General features: G+C 42.6%; 1 protein-coding gene across 5 annotated transcripts in view; it reads right to left on the reverse strand.

The window, feature by feature from the left end:
- The window catches only part of RNF41 (ring finger protein 41), a 30,430-nt gene extending 20,006 nt beyond the window's left edge, over window positions 1-10,424 (reverse strand). For all 5 annotated transcript variants that reach the window (XM_063119815.1, XM_063119813.1, XM_063119814.1 and 2 more), the window contains exons 1-2: window positions 10,321-10,424; window positions 5,469-5,613 (exon numbers count right to left, since the gene is read on the reverse strand). The gene's annotated coding sequence lies outside the window, so the exon portion shown is untranslated. The remainder of the gene's footprint in view (window positions 1-5,468; window positions 5,614-10,320) is intronic.
- Window positions 10,425-11,683: the final 1,259 nt, after the last annotated feature.

Here is an 11,683-nt window from a genome sequence, read left to right on the forward strand (position 1 = left end):
CCTACACTTCTTTCCTAAATTATTTTTGAAATACACACACTTCATAACTGCTACATGAGCAGACTGTTCATGTTAGTAAGATATTAGTCTCTGCATTTGGGAAATTCAAGCACTCACAAAGTGTAAGAGTCAATGTAGTGCCTGTTCTATATGATAGAGGGTATTTATTTACCGTATTTCTTCAATTCTAAGACGCACTTTTTCTCCCATATAAACATCTCTAAAAACGGGGTGCATCTTAGAATCGCGGGTACATTTATTATTTCTTCTAATCAAAGCTTTTCTGTTGGTGGTACTGAAATTAGTATGCGTCTTACAATCGATGGCGTCTTAGAATTGAAGAAATACGGTATTACATTTAAATCCCTCCTTTCTTCCATTGTGAAACTCAAGGCGGCCATATGTGATTCCTAGGAGGCCTCCCTTCCAAGCACTGACTTGCCTAGCTTCAGCAAGGTGGCTGCCTCATGTGCCTTCAGATCAAATGAGGCTTTAATGTATAGTTACTCTGTCTCATTAACGGAATCTTATGGGTGGATTGGGGGGGGGGGGGGACATTAACAACTTCAGTGTGCAAACCTCTTGAATTTTCCCAGTGCATCTTTTGTCTATTTTCTTACCAATCTGTTAAGTAGGGAAATACTGAATAGTTGCACAGCACCTTTTGATTTAGTAGTGTGAGCGTTTTCAAGTCCACAAGGCAAGATAAAAAAAGAGATGCACAAAGCCCTCATCTACCCCAAACAACCAATATGGTGTTTGAACCCATGGCCTTAGCATTATTAGCACCATACTCTGAACTAATTACTTCTCTGCATTGAGTGCGAGTAAATTATCCAATCGCTACTAATGTGGAGAAAGAAGAATGACCCATCCTCAGGTGAGGTTTCCCTTTGCATTTCTACATAAATCATTGCTTTGAGTTTGCCTCCTTTCAATTAGGAGGCAGGCTTAGAAGTGTGACTCAAGCAAACAGTATGACTGATTCTTATTCTTTAAACAGATTTTCCATGTGTAATTTTAATTCAGAAAAAAGCACGCTGCAACTATAAGAAGTTCAGGAAATACTCTCTTATTAATGGATGACTTTCTGGGCATTGCAGTATGATATTAAACAGTCTAAGAACTTGTGATATGTTTATGGTCCAGTTGAATTTGGAGCCTCCAGACACCTAAGAAAGGGAACTGTCAACAAAAATGTTACAATGCATGAAGCAAAATATACAACAAAACCTCCAATGCATTTTCTTAGAAGCTATGTGGCACACTGTAAATCAGGAGGTATGTAGTAACTGTTCACACCAAAATGCTGAAACATGGGCTGTTCCAATATAACTTTCCAGAAAGGCTAGCTTAATAGGGAATACTAAGTTGCTATAGATAAAACTCAAAGGCACCGTTTTCTGAAACAGCCCTAACCTTCTTTTAAACGAAATGAAAGGTGGTATTTATTTCCTGTAAAAATAGAAAAAGAAATGCAAATGAAATCGCTTGTATGGATTCATTCCCATTTCTGATGAGACTTCAAATCATGCTAATATCCATTTATGCATAGCACACCTTGCAGTCTGGGTGTCAATTGGCACAGAAAGTCATTATATAACAGACACTGTACTACTGGCGCCTGCTTCCTGTGTCTTCAAGTACTCTGCCTCCCAGATTTCAAAGGAAGGACAGCCGTTCTTGCTTGCTACACAGGCATGTTATCAATTACAGAAACACAAGACAGAGAGCTTTGAAATATTCAAGTGCAGGGCTAATGCCATTCTGACTCCAGGACTTTGCAGCTTGAAGATAACATTAGTGTGGTTAAACCAAGTCAGCTCATAGGAAAGATTCAGAAATATGCACTGGAGCAACTAATCCACTTACCCTTGCTGGGAAATATACTCACACTGCCCTTCATACATTACTAAATGCACGTTCCCTGACAAATAAGTTGTCAGACACAGAAAGGAACTAGATCTACAGATCTGATTTTCAACTTCTTCTTGCATCTCCTAGAGGTACACCTTGAATTGTTTGTGTATCCTTACGTTTTAGAGGGTCTTTTCCCCCCCCCCAAGAAACACATATCTCAACATGTTCTCCCAAGCAAACATGAATTTACTATCAACGTAATTACTGACAGCCACCAGTTAATCTCCTTTCATCTTTTCTTTTCCCCGCTAAACCACTGGAGTGATCAAGCAGACAAGCCCACATAATTCAAGCACTGGATTCTTTTGTAGGACAGATTGAAGCTAAAAAAAAGCATTATCAGTCCTTTAATAAATTTAGGATTAAACCACCCTGAGTTTTAATCCATCAACAAACCATGGGTTCAAACTCTGGGTTGTTTAATCTCCAACAACTCAGAGCACCAAGTTTGAATGTCAGGGCATTCCTGGGCTGTTTCGGAAAGCAGATGCCAAACGGAAGTGGTGAGTAAATGGGAGGCAGTTAGCTCGTTCCTGTGTAGTCCCGTCAATTGGTATTATGTGCAAACCAGGTAAATATAAAGGTCATCTAACTGACCAACAGAAATCAGTCCAAGAAACACTGAAGTCATCATGTGGCTCATCTTGTCACTAACTGCTTCAAGAAGGGGCAACAGCAAACGGATTTACAAAAGCAAACATAGCTGGAGAAATATATCTTCTTACTCAAATAAATTATCTGTATGCAGAAAATTTATTCCTTACACATGAACTATTGTCAAGTCCATTCTTGAAAGCCAACACCTTTCGTTATTAAAAAGCTCCTTCCCCTGTGTTATCACCAAAGCCAAAGTCATGGTTTGTATACCGTTTTAAACAGAGATTGTACAAGTAACTCCCATAAAACAAACTGGTGTCTTTTTATTTCATCTTATTTCATGAAAGCGTTTGTGTTTGTCATCTAGGTGTACTTTTCATGAACAGATTGTTTCTCTCTCAGGGAAAATGTTGGCACACAGAAACCAGGAGCTCATTTCTTAATGACAGATCATTTTATTATTTGTGCAGTCCAAACATATTATTTACACAGAGCTGAGCAGTTTACTCCCCAAGAAAGTGTATGCTTTAATTACTTTTCAGAACATCATGCTTCTGAAACCAATCATGACACCCAAGTTGAAGATTTCGGAAACAGGAAGGCAAGTCAGGCTCTTGCAAAATGCTCAAATGCATCACAAAAAGCCTAGGTCAAGAAAACAGCACATCGAAGCTCTTTATGTAGACTTCAAACATCAGCACTGCCTGGCCATATCACCCAGCTTTACTTATAATCAGATCAAAGAGGAAGGAACTGGGAAACATGGGCTCACAGCACCAGAGAAAAAAGCAAAAAGCTTATAGATTCTTGCATCACCTAAGCATTACTTTCCCCCCTCATATAGACTAGAGCAATATTTTATTAATTAATTCATTTAATTTATTATTACATTATAGCCCATCTTCTTTCCTCTTGAAAGGAACCCTAGATGGCTTGCATGTTCCTTCCCCTCTCCATTTTATCTTCACAACACCCCTGTAACGTAGGTTAGGCTGAGAGTCAGTGACCAGCCCAAAGTCACCCAGTGAGATTCATGGGTATGTGGGGACTAGAACCCAGGTCTCCTGAGCCCCAGCCCAACACTGTAGCCACAACACCACACTGTCTTTCTTTTTGCCTTGTTCCTCTATACCGGGGTTAGGGGAACACACCTGTAGCCCTCCAGATGTTGTTGAACTATAGCTGCCATTATTCCTGAGTGTTGGCCATGCTGGCTGGGATCAATGGAAGTTGGTGTTCAACAACATTTGAAGAGCCACAGACTCCCCACCTTTATATACCCTATTCAGAATGCTGCTGTGCATGTGAACTTTCTTGCCTATCATGACCATGTGCCCTCTGGCTCAACTCGCTATTATGATGTTCAGCTAAATTACCTTAAGTTTTTCATAGCTTTGTTCATTCTTACATTGCTTCATTTCATATTATGCGCCTGACAGAATTCTTCGTTTATCTCATTCTCTCTTGCTTGCATCTCTTCACCTGCCTTTTGTCTTTGCTCCCTTTTCTTTGTTGCTCCTTTTGTTTGAAACACTATTCCATGCTCCTTCTTTCCCTACAGCCTTAATTGCTCAGACTTTATTATATAGTTTTCATCCTTAAAATTCCATTCTTTCGTGAATAAAAAAACCTCTACCAATCAGCTCAGTTTGACAAAATGAGCATAACTAAATTTCATGCAAGTGCTCAATCTTCTTATCTCTTATTTTACTATGATTTGGTGCATTGTGCTCTTTCCTTAAATTTCTTCAAAAAAGCAACAACACACAACAACTCTGGTGCATTGTCCCCAACATTCGTGGCCTTTAACTTGCTAGCATAACTCCAGTAGACTATGCTAGGAATTGGTACTGTAGGAGAGACCATTTCTCTGGGAAGAGGGAGCAACATCCAACAGATTCTTTCTCCTAGCAATTTTAATTATTGTCAAATACACCAGTGAAACACAACCACATCCCATTTCAGAAACTGAGCATTTGTAAAGGATAACTTTTGGGGAGTTTCTCACAGAGCTTAATTTGAAATCCACATTTTACGTACCTCCATAAAAGTGACCAAAATAGTTCACGTATGCAAACTCCACAAAGTAGAGAAGCCACTGGTGCTTGGCTACCCACTGTAGATTACAGGTGAATGTAATAAGGATATAGAACCAGCTTCTAAAGATCAATATCATATCTTAATTCAGACAGCAGATACTTAGGAAGCTTTCAGTTCTAAAAAGTTCCAAAGTATGCAGATGTCAAAATAAAAACAGTGTCAGTACAGATATAATTCAAGATAGCAGCATCTTTTTGTTTGTTTTTGAAAACAGAACATACTACAAACTGAATCCTTCAATCCATTTGGCTGAACCTGTAGCCATTTTGGGATTTCAATACACAGAGGCGTAGATACTTTAAGGCTGCTTTCAGACAACACGATAGTCAACGGTGGGGTAATAATAAACTTGATAGTTGTTTATCTAGGGAGTACTCCCCACACAACATGATAATACTCAACCGTGGTGTGTATTAGGATCAGCACTGAGTTGACTATTAGTCCACACTGAGTTGATTCACTCATCTCCCACCCCCTCAGTCCTCCTGCTAGTATCCCATCAGCCATTGCAGCCAAAAATCTATCTTGCCAGCTGGACTAGAATGGCAGCTGCTTTGACCACTCTTGCCTTGTGACTCAGTGGCCGATGAAATAACCAATGGTGGCTGCCACACAACATGATAACCAACAGTGGTTCAAACAGACAACTCTGCACAGTGTTGGTTCTTTGTGTGGGTTATTCTGGCTAAATAACCAACTGGTTAAAAAAATCCCTCCACACAACATGGTGGATTAAATAACCAAAAGTCCACTATTTAAACCACTGTTGGTTATCGTGTTGTCTGAACCCAGTCTAAGACTTAGAAGTGGTTTGAGCTCTGAAAAAAATAAATAAAACAAAATTGTATCACCTTCTGTAATAGAATTCCTTCCTGAACAGCAACAAGACAACGTTGACTTTGAGTTGCTCTTTTGAAAGAGTCTGTCACTGTGGCCCATCTTCTTGTCTCTTTTCCTCATTCAGACTAAGTCATCATTTTTCTCTGCAGTCAGAAACTGTAGCCATAGGAATATATAAAAGGACAGACAGTACCAGTCTTAATATGGAATCAGAAGTATTGATTAACAGCAACATGGCAAGGCATGTAGATCCTCCATATACTCCCTTTAACTATAGCATCCTCCTCCAACCTGATACCCTCCAGATGTTTTGGATCACAACTCCCAAGATTCCTGACCATTGACTATGCTGGCTGGGGCTGATGCGTGTTGAAATCCACAACAGCTGGAGAGCACTAGGGGAAAGCCTAAAGTACAAGGAAGCACACGAAGCCATTTACAAACCAAAGGAATAATATTTTATCAACTATATCATTAGGAAGATACAGCTTTGCTGTCCCAAACATGTACTTGCACATGTTCTTCCACCAGTAATTTCCTTTATGCACGGACTTATATGACAAGGCACCTTATTAAAATCTGGCCCATTTCCATGCCCTTAGGCAGGGCAAATTGTCTGTAACATACCGGTGCTGTGTTTGACTTATTTTAACACCGATTTCCCAACAACAGTATTTCTACAGCCTCTTCCTAGCTTTGGTACACTGCATAAACATTTATACCCAAACCCCCAACCTCTTTTTAGCCTAGTCCTGGAATATTTAAGATTCATGTTCAATCCCTTTGGTCCTATTTTCAGTGGCAATACAAATAGCTTAACATGGAGCAATCATTTGCCCAATAAGGTTGTTCAACTTGTATTACTTGAGATTTTGTCCAATAAAATTCTGTTGTAATATGAATTGATGTCCTGAATCAAGACACATCTAAAAATATGCTTTATTGCAACAGCCATTTGTCATCTTCTACCTCAAAGCAAAATTTAATACCATTGCATTAATTTGAGACAAAACTTCTAACTACCAACCTTATGCTTGGGTATGCAGCAGGATCAGAGCATAAAACTGAGTGCAAGCCTTACCTACATGGGTGCAAGGGGATCCTTCATGTTTTTGCCCTAGCAGGCTGCTATGTACTCTGCCCCTGTGAAGCAGCAGCTATCTGTGCTGCTACTAGGGAAAAGCACCTATGTGACACAGAAGGACCATGCAAATGGATTATTGGGAGCAGGGAAGGGCACAGGACAGTCCACAGACCCTAGTGTGATCCTAAGGACCATGGGAATAGCTCCCAGGCACCTTGTGCTAGCAAAAACTGTGGCTCAGTTCAGACAATACGTTTCTCAATAGTGGTTTTAGAACTCCACTGTTGAGTTTTTACACCACAGTTAAGAAATGTGTTGTCTGGCGGGAAAACACCATGTAGCAGTGGAGTTTTTTTAGGGGGAGAACACTCCACGCAGAATATCCATGCTGTGTAGAGGAGAATTCCTGCACAACCGTTGTATTGCGTGTTGTGTGGCGCGCTCCATGGAGTTTTTGGTTGTGTTGAGTTGACATTTTCTTGGCAAGAGTGGCGAAAGGAGCGGGTGCCACTCTAGGAGAGCTGCCGAGATTGGTTTTTTGCAGCAATAGCTGATGGGATACCATTGGGAGGACCAGGGGTGGAGAGAGGGTGGAGGAACTGTCAATCAAATGTTGGAATAGATTTTACTCAACTCCATGGTAGCCCAGTCACACAACAATGCAGTTAGAACATGTTGTGTGTGAGGAGTACCCCCTACAAAACTGAGCCTGTGACAATTCAAAGCTGAAGCAAGGCAACAGCAGAGGGTTTTAAAGACAGATGGAACTGAGTTAGACAGCCATTCCACACCTGCCTCACAAAGAACGCTGCAGTAGCAGTGCAAGCAGAGACTTGTGCCATGAAGTTACAGCCAGGAATCAATTCAGCCTGTTATTTTGAAGAGGATGTTCCAATAAAAGTTTATTCTTAGTGCAAACATCTAAGTCACATCTAGGAAATATCTAACCACATGCACATGAATTATTATTAAAGTTACACTTTTTTACACCACTCAAATGCTTATTTTGTATAGATCATAAGGGCTTTTGTCAAGACAAGCTACTGATTTGCAACAAGAACGTAATTGCAGCTTTAATATTACATAGGTATTGCAGAACAACTTTGCATAAAGTTCCCAGCTCATAACTCTTGAAAGTATTTTTCTAGATTAACAGACAACTCTGATATCTGTTCTAATCTTAAAATTAAAAGCAAGGAAATGCTGACATGGAACAAACATATCATAATGTTGAAGAATAAAATAAATAATTATATCGCAACCTCAGATCATACCCAGTAATGCAACAGTAAACAGAAATATTTTGTACTTTTAAACCATGATGTACAAGAGTTGCCACAGCAATACAAGCCCATCTACTGCTATCATACAAGATCTTAAACAACAAGTTAGAGTAAATTGTTTATCACAGTGAAAAGATGTTGAATCAAAACTGAATGGTAACTCTTTACTGAAAGAGCAAAATCCTCTACATGTTTGCCTGGAAGGAAGACCCACAGCATTTAAAGTGGCTTATTTCCTAGAAAGTGTGTTTAGGATTGTAGCCCAATTGACCATTTTACTTTACCGCTTCCCATATATACCAAAGTTAAACTCAGGCATTAGTCTAACTCCACAAATGCTTATTCTGGGGGAAATTCAATGTATCTTGTACATTTTCATGAACTTTTTCACATCCACCACATCTTGTATCACTGTTTTACTTCCAAGACCCTGTTGCAGAGATCTGTGTTTTCCTGCATGCATTTATACAACAAATAAAGGATACCTTACAAGTTTCTAGAGTAGAGGTGAGGGTGCTGTGGCCCTCCAGTTGTGATTAAATGAATATTCTCATCAGTCCCAGCCAGCATGGTGAATGATCAGAGACAGGAGTTGTAGTTGCATAAAACTATAAATCAAGACAAATTTTGGAGTCTTCCTGCTTGGATCTTTTGGAGTCTTCATGCTTGGAAATGACATTTCTGTTTCGGCCAATCCCAATTTTTCCTATAGTTTGCAAAGTGTTCTGATTCCAGAAATCCTGGGTATGTTTTCCCAGAGGTGAAAGGACATGTTCCACCCCACATCTGGATACCTTAACTTAGGTAAGAGAATGGGGCCTGAAATATTTTAATTATTCCCCTACTTGTTACTAGCCCAACTGAATTTAGGCAACAAAAACCTGCTTTACTGCCACAAACAGGATTAGCTCTCTGTCATCATCAGTGCTCTTGAACTATAGCAAAACACTTCCTTAAAGTGTCAGAGGAAAACTGCTTTGGATGACCAGCTACAGCTATACCAGATCTTCTTTCAGCCTTAAGCAGGGATTTGCCACAGGATCCTTCACCAGAGCATCCATTAAGCAAGGTATTTGTAAACTCTTGTCTCCACCTTCACTAGTTTCTTCTTTTAACAAAACCAGCTCTTCAAGCTCCCAGTAAGGGACCCATAGCATGAATGCATCAACTGCATACTGAAGTTGATTTCTCCCAGGCCCATCCCCAAACACACATGGTTCCTCAGAGAAGCAGCCTGATAAACTTTAGTGTGGGTGGGGAGCACAAGGCAACGGCCAATAATGCTCAAATCCCATTACAATCTATGTCACTGGTTCTTCCAGACATTACAAGGCAACCTCTTGTCTTCCTCAAAAGTCTCCAGCCATATTCCTCCCCCATAAGCAAACCAGTGGCTGAGTTCAGACACACGCTAATCAAGGTGTGTGTGTGTGTGTGTGTGTGTGTGTAATAGGAACAGAACGGGAAACATCCGTTGATTAGCGTGTCGTCCGAACTCAGCCAGAATCTCTTTACGCATCAAAAATCCCCCCCCCCCAATGCCACATCTCGAACAGTTCTCCTGTAACAATTCACCTCTCAGAACCGCCCCCGTCCCAAACCTTATTAAGGTTCTGCCAAGGTTTCAATTGCAAAGTATCTCCTTTAACACAACGCCAAATCTCATTCCCGACAGATCCTCTCCCCTCAGAACCCACCACCACCTAATTTTCCCACTCAACCTATTGAATGGAGGATTTATGCGAGCTGTTCTTAAGCGGGCGTGTTTGCTTTTTGCAGAGCTATAAGCGCCTCGGGGCAGGAACCTGCCTTTTTTACCCTTTAAAACACACACACTTATAGCCATATATTCCCCCCCCCCTCTCTCTCTTTTAAAGGAGCTCAGGACCACGGACACGGGGCTTCTCTTCCTCCCGTCTTTTAAACCTCACGCCCTGAAAAAGCCACTCAGTGAACTTCGCTGCAGAAAAGTGATTGGGTCTTGCCGGTCCCAGGGCAAAATTATCTACTACCCACACTGGCTCCTGGACTTCCCTCACCCTCTTCCTCGCCAGCCTGACTGACCGCCACACACACTCTCACAGCGGCCACAAGCCCGAGACCAACCTTCTCTCAGCGAAGCCCAAGGCCTGCGGACTCAGACGAAAGCCCCGCTGAGCCCAAGGGGCCTTAACGGCTACTGGGGGCGTCCAGGACTGCTGCCGCTGCCACCCTCGGTCCACCCCGCTACATCCAGAGGCGCCTCGCAGCCTTTCAACGCGAGCTCCTCGCCCGAAGCCTTGCGCTTGCCGGTCCGTCGGTCCAACCGCCAGCAGCGCAGGTGCCGTCGAGCTGCTCCGCCACAGCCATCCCCGCTCCCTCCCTCCCTCAGGCGCCCCCAGGTACCTCAAAACAAAACACGCACGCCCTTCAATGTCACCGCCCCGCACCCGTCAAAGCCACCCCCTGACGCCTCAGAGGCAAGAGCAGCCCCACCCCACAACCTGCACCCCCTACCTCGTTCTAGGCCCCGCTCGGAATTAGCCGCCGTCGCTCCGCAACCCCGTCCTCTTTTTCCCTTTTCTTTTTTCTGCTTTCCCCCCCGCCCCCTCGATCATCGCAGCCGCCACCGGAAACACGCCAGCTTCAACCCGGATGTGGGAATCCGGCCGCACGGGGGAAACTGAAGAGGGCAGCGTCGAGAAAGAGCTCAATCTGGACCGCTCTAGCCACTCGGACAATTGTAGGACTCTGTGATTTTGCTCCCTTCAGGCGAAGGCGGGAGGGCCTGCGAAGGGGAGTGGGCGTGGCCCTTGGTGGGGCGTGTGGAAGTTTCTTTGCAGGCTGATGCAGCCCCGGGGCTGCTTCGGGCTGGGTGTTGCACTTTTCTTTGGCCTTGTTGGAAGTGCCGTTGTAGATGTACTGGAGAGATAACATGGAGATGAGTACGTGGAAAAAGTACGAGGGGGGAAAGGCAAGATATAAATGTAATAGTAAAAATATAAAGTACGTCCCACTGACTTCTGAGTAAACAGGCTTAAGATCTTACTGTGAGCTGAGATTTGTTCTCTTGGTCTCCGAATGGTCCTGTATTTTATCTCTTGCTGTATAAACTTAATAAAGGGGCTGTAAGTAAAGCAACAATGCTTAAATTCTAGAAACGGTGATCCAGGGCATATGTCTGTTTATTTAATGCATACATAAGAGCCTTGCAGGATCAGACCGAGGGTTCATCTAGTCCAGCATTCTGTTCACACAATGGCCAACCTGCTGTTGACCAGGGACCAACAAAGAAGGACATGAGGCAACATGGGCCAACCTGCCCATGTTCCCCAGCAACTGGCGCACACAGGCTTACTGCCTCGAATACTGGAGGAAGCACACAACCATCAGGCATAGTATCCATTGATAGCCTTATTTACCAGGGATTTATCCTACCCACTTATCCAAATTGGTGGCCATCACCACATCTTGTGGTAGCGAATTCCACAGTGTAACTAAGTGCTGTGTGAAGACGTCCTTCCTCCTAACTGTCCTGAACCTCTCACTCATTAGCTTCATGGGATTACCGGATTCTAAAATTACAGGAGAAGGAGAAAAACGTCTCCTTATCCACATTCTCCACACCATACATAATTTTGTACACCTCTATCAGTTCTCCCCTTAGCCTCCTTTTTCGTTTATATCCACCTATTCAGTAGGAGTCAAGAAGTATGTACATGGTTCCCAAAGGGTCTCTTATGCAGGCACTAATCAGATGCAGCACTGCTTAGTTTCAGGAAGGTTGCTGTATTGTGTGCTTTCAGTCCACAGCCCTCGTGGTGGTTGTTTACCAAAAACATACCTGTTGCTTTGCACCTGCCTTGGGGCACTTCCACCG

The sequence above is a fragment of the Elgaria multicarinata genome, chromosome 3 (assembly GCF_023053635.1).
Source record: "Elgaria multicarinata webbii isolate HBS135686 ecotype San Diego chromosome 3, rElgMul1.1.pri, whole genome shotgun sequence".
NCBI classification, from domain to species: Eukaryota; Metazoa; Chordata; class Lepidosauria; order Squamata; family Anguidae; genus Elgaria; species Elgaria multicarinata.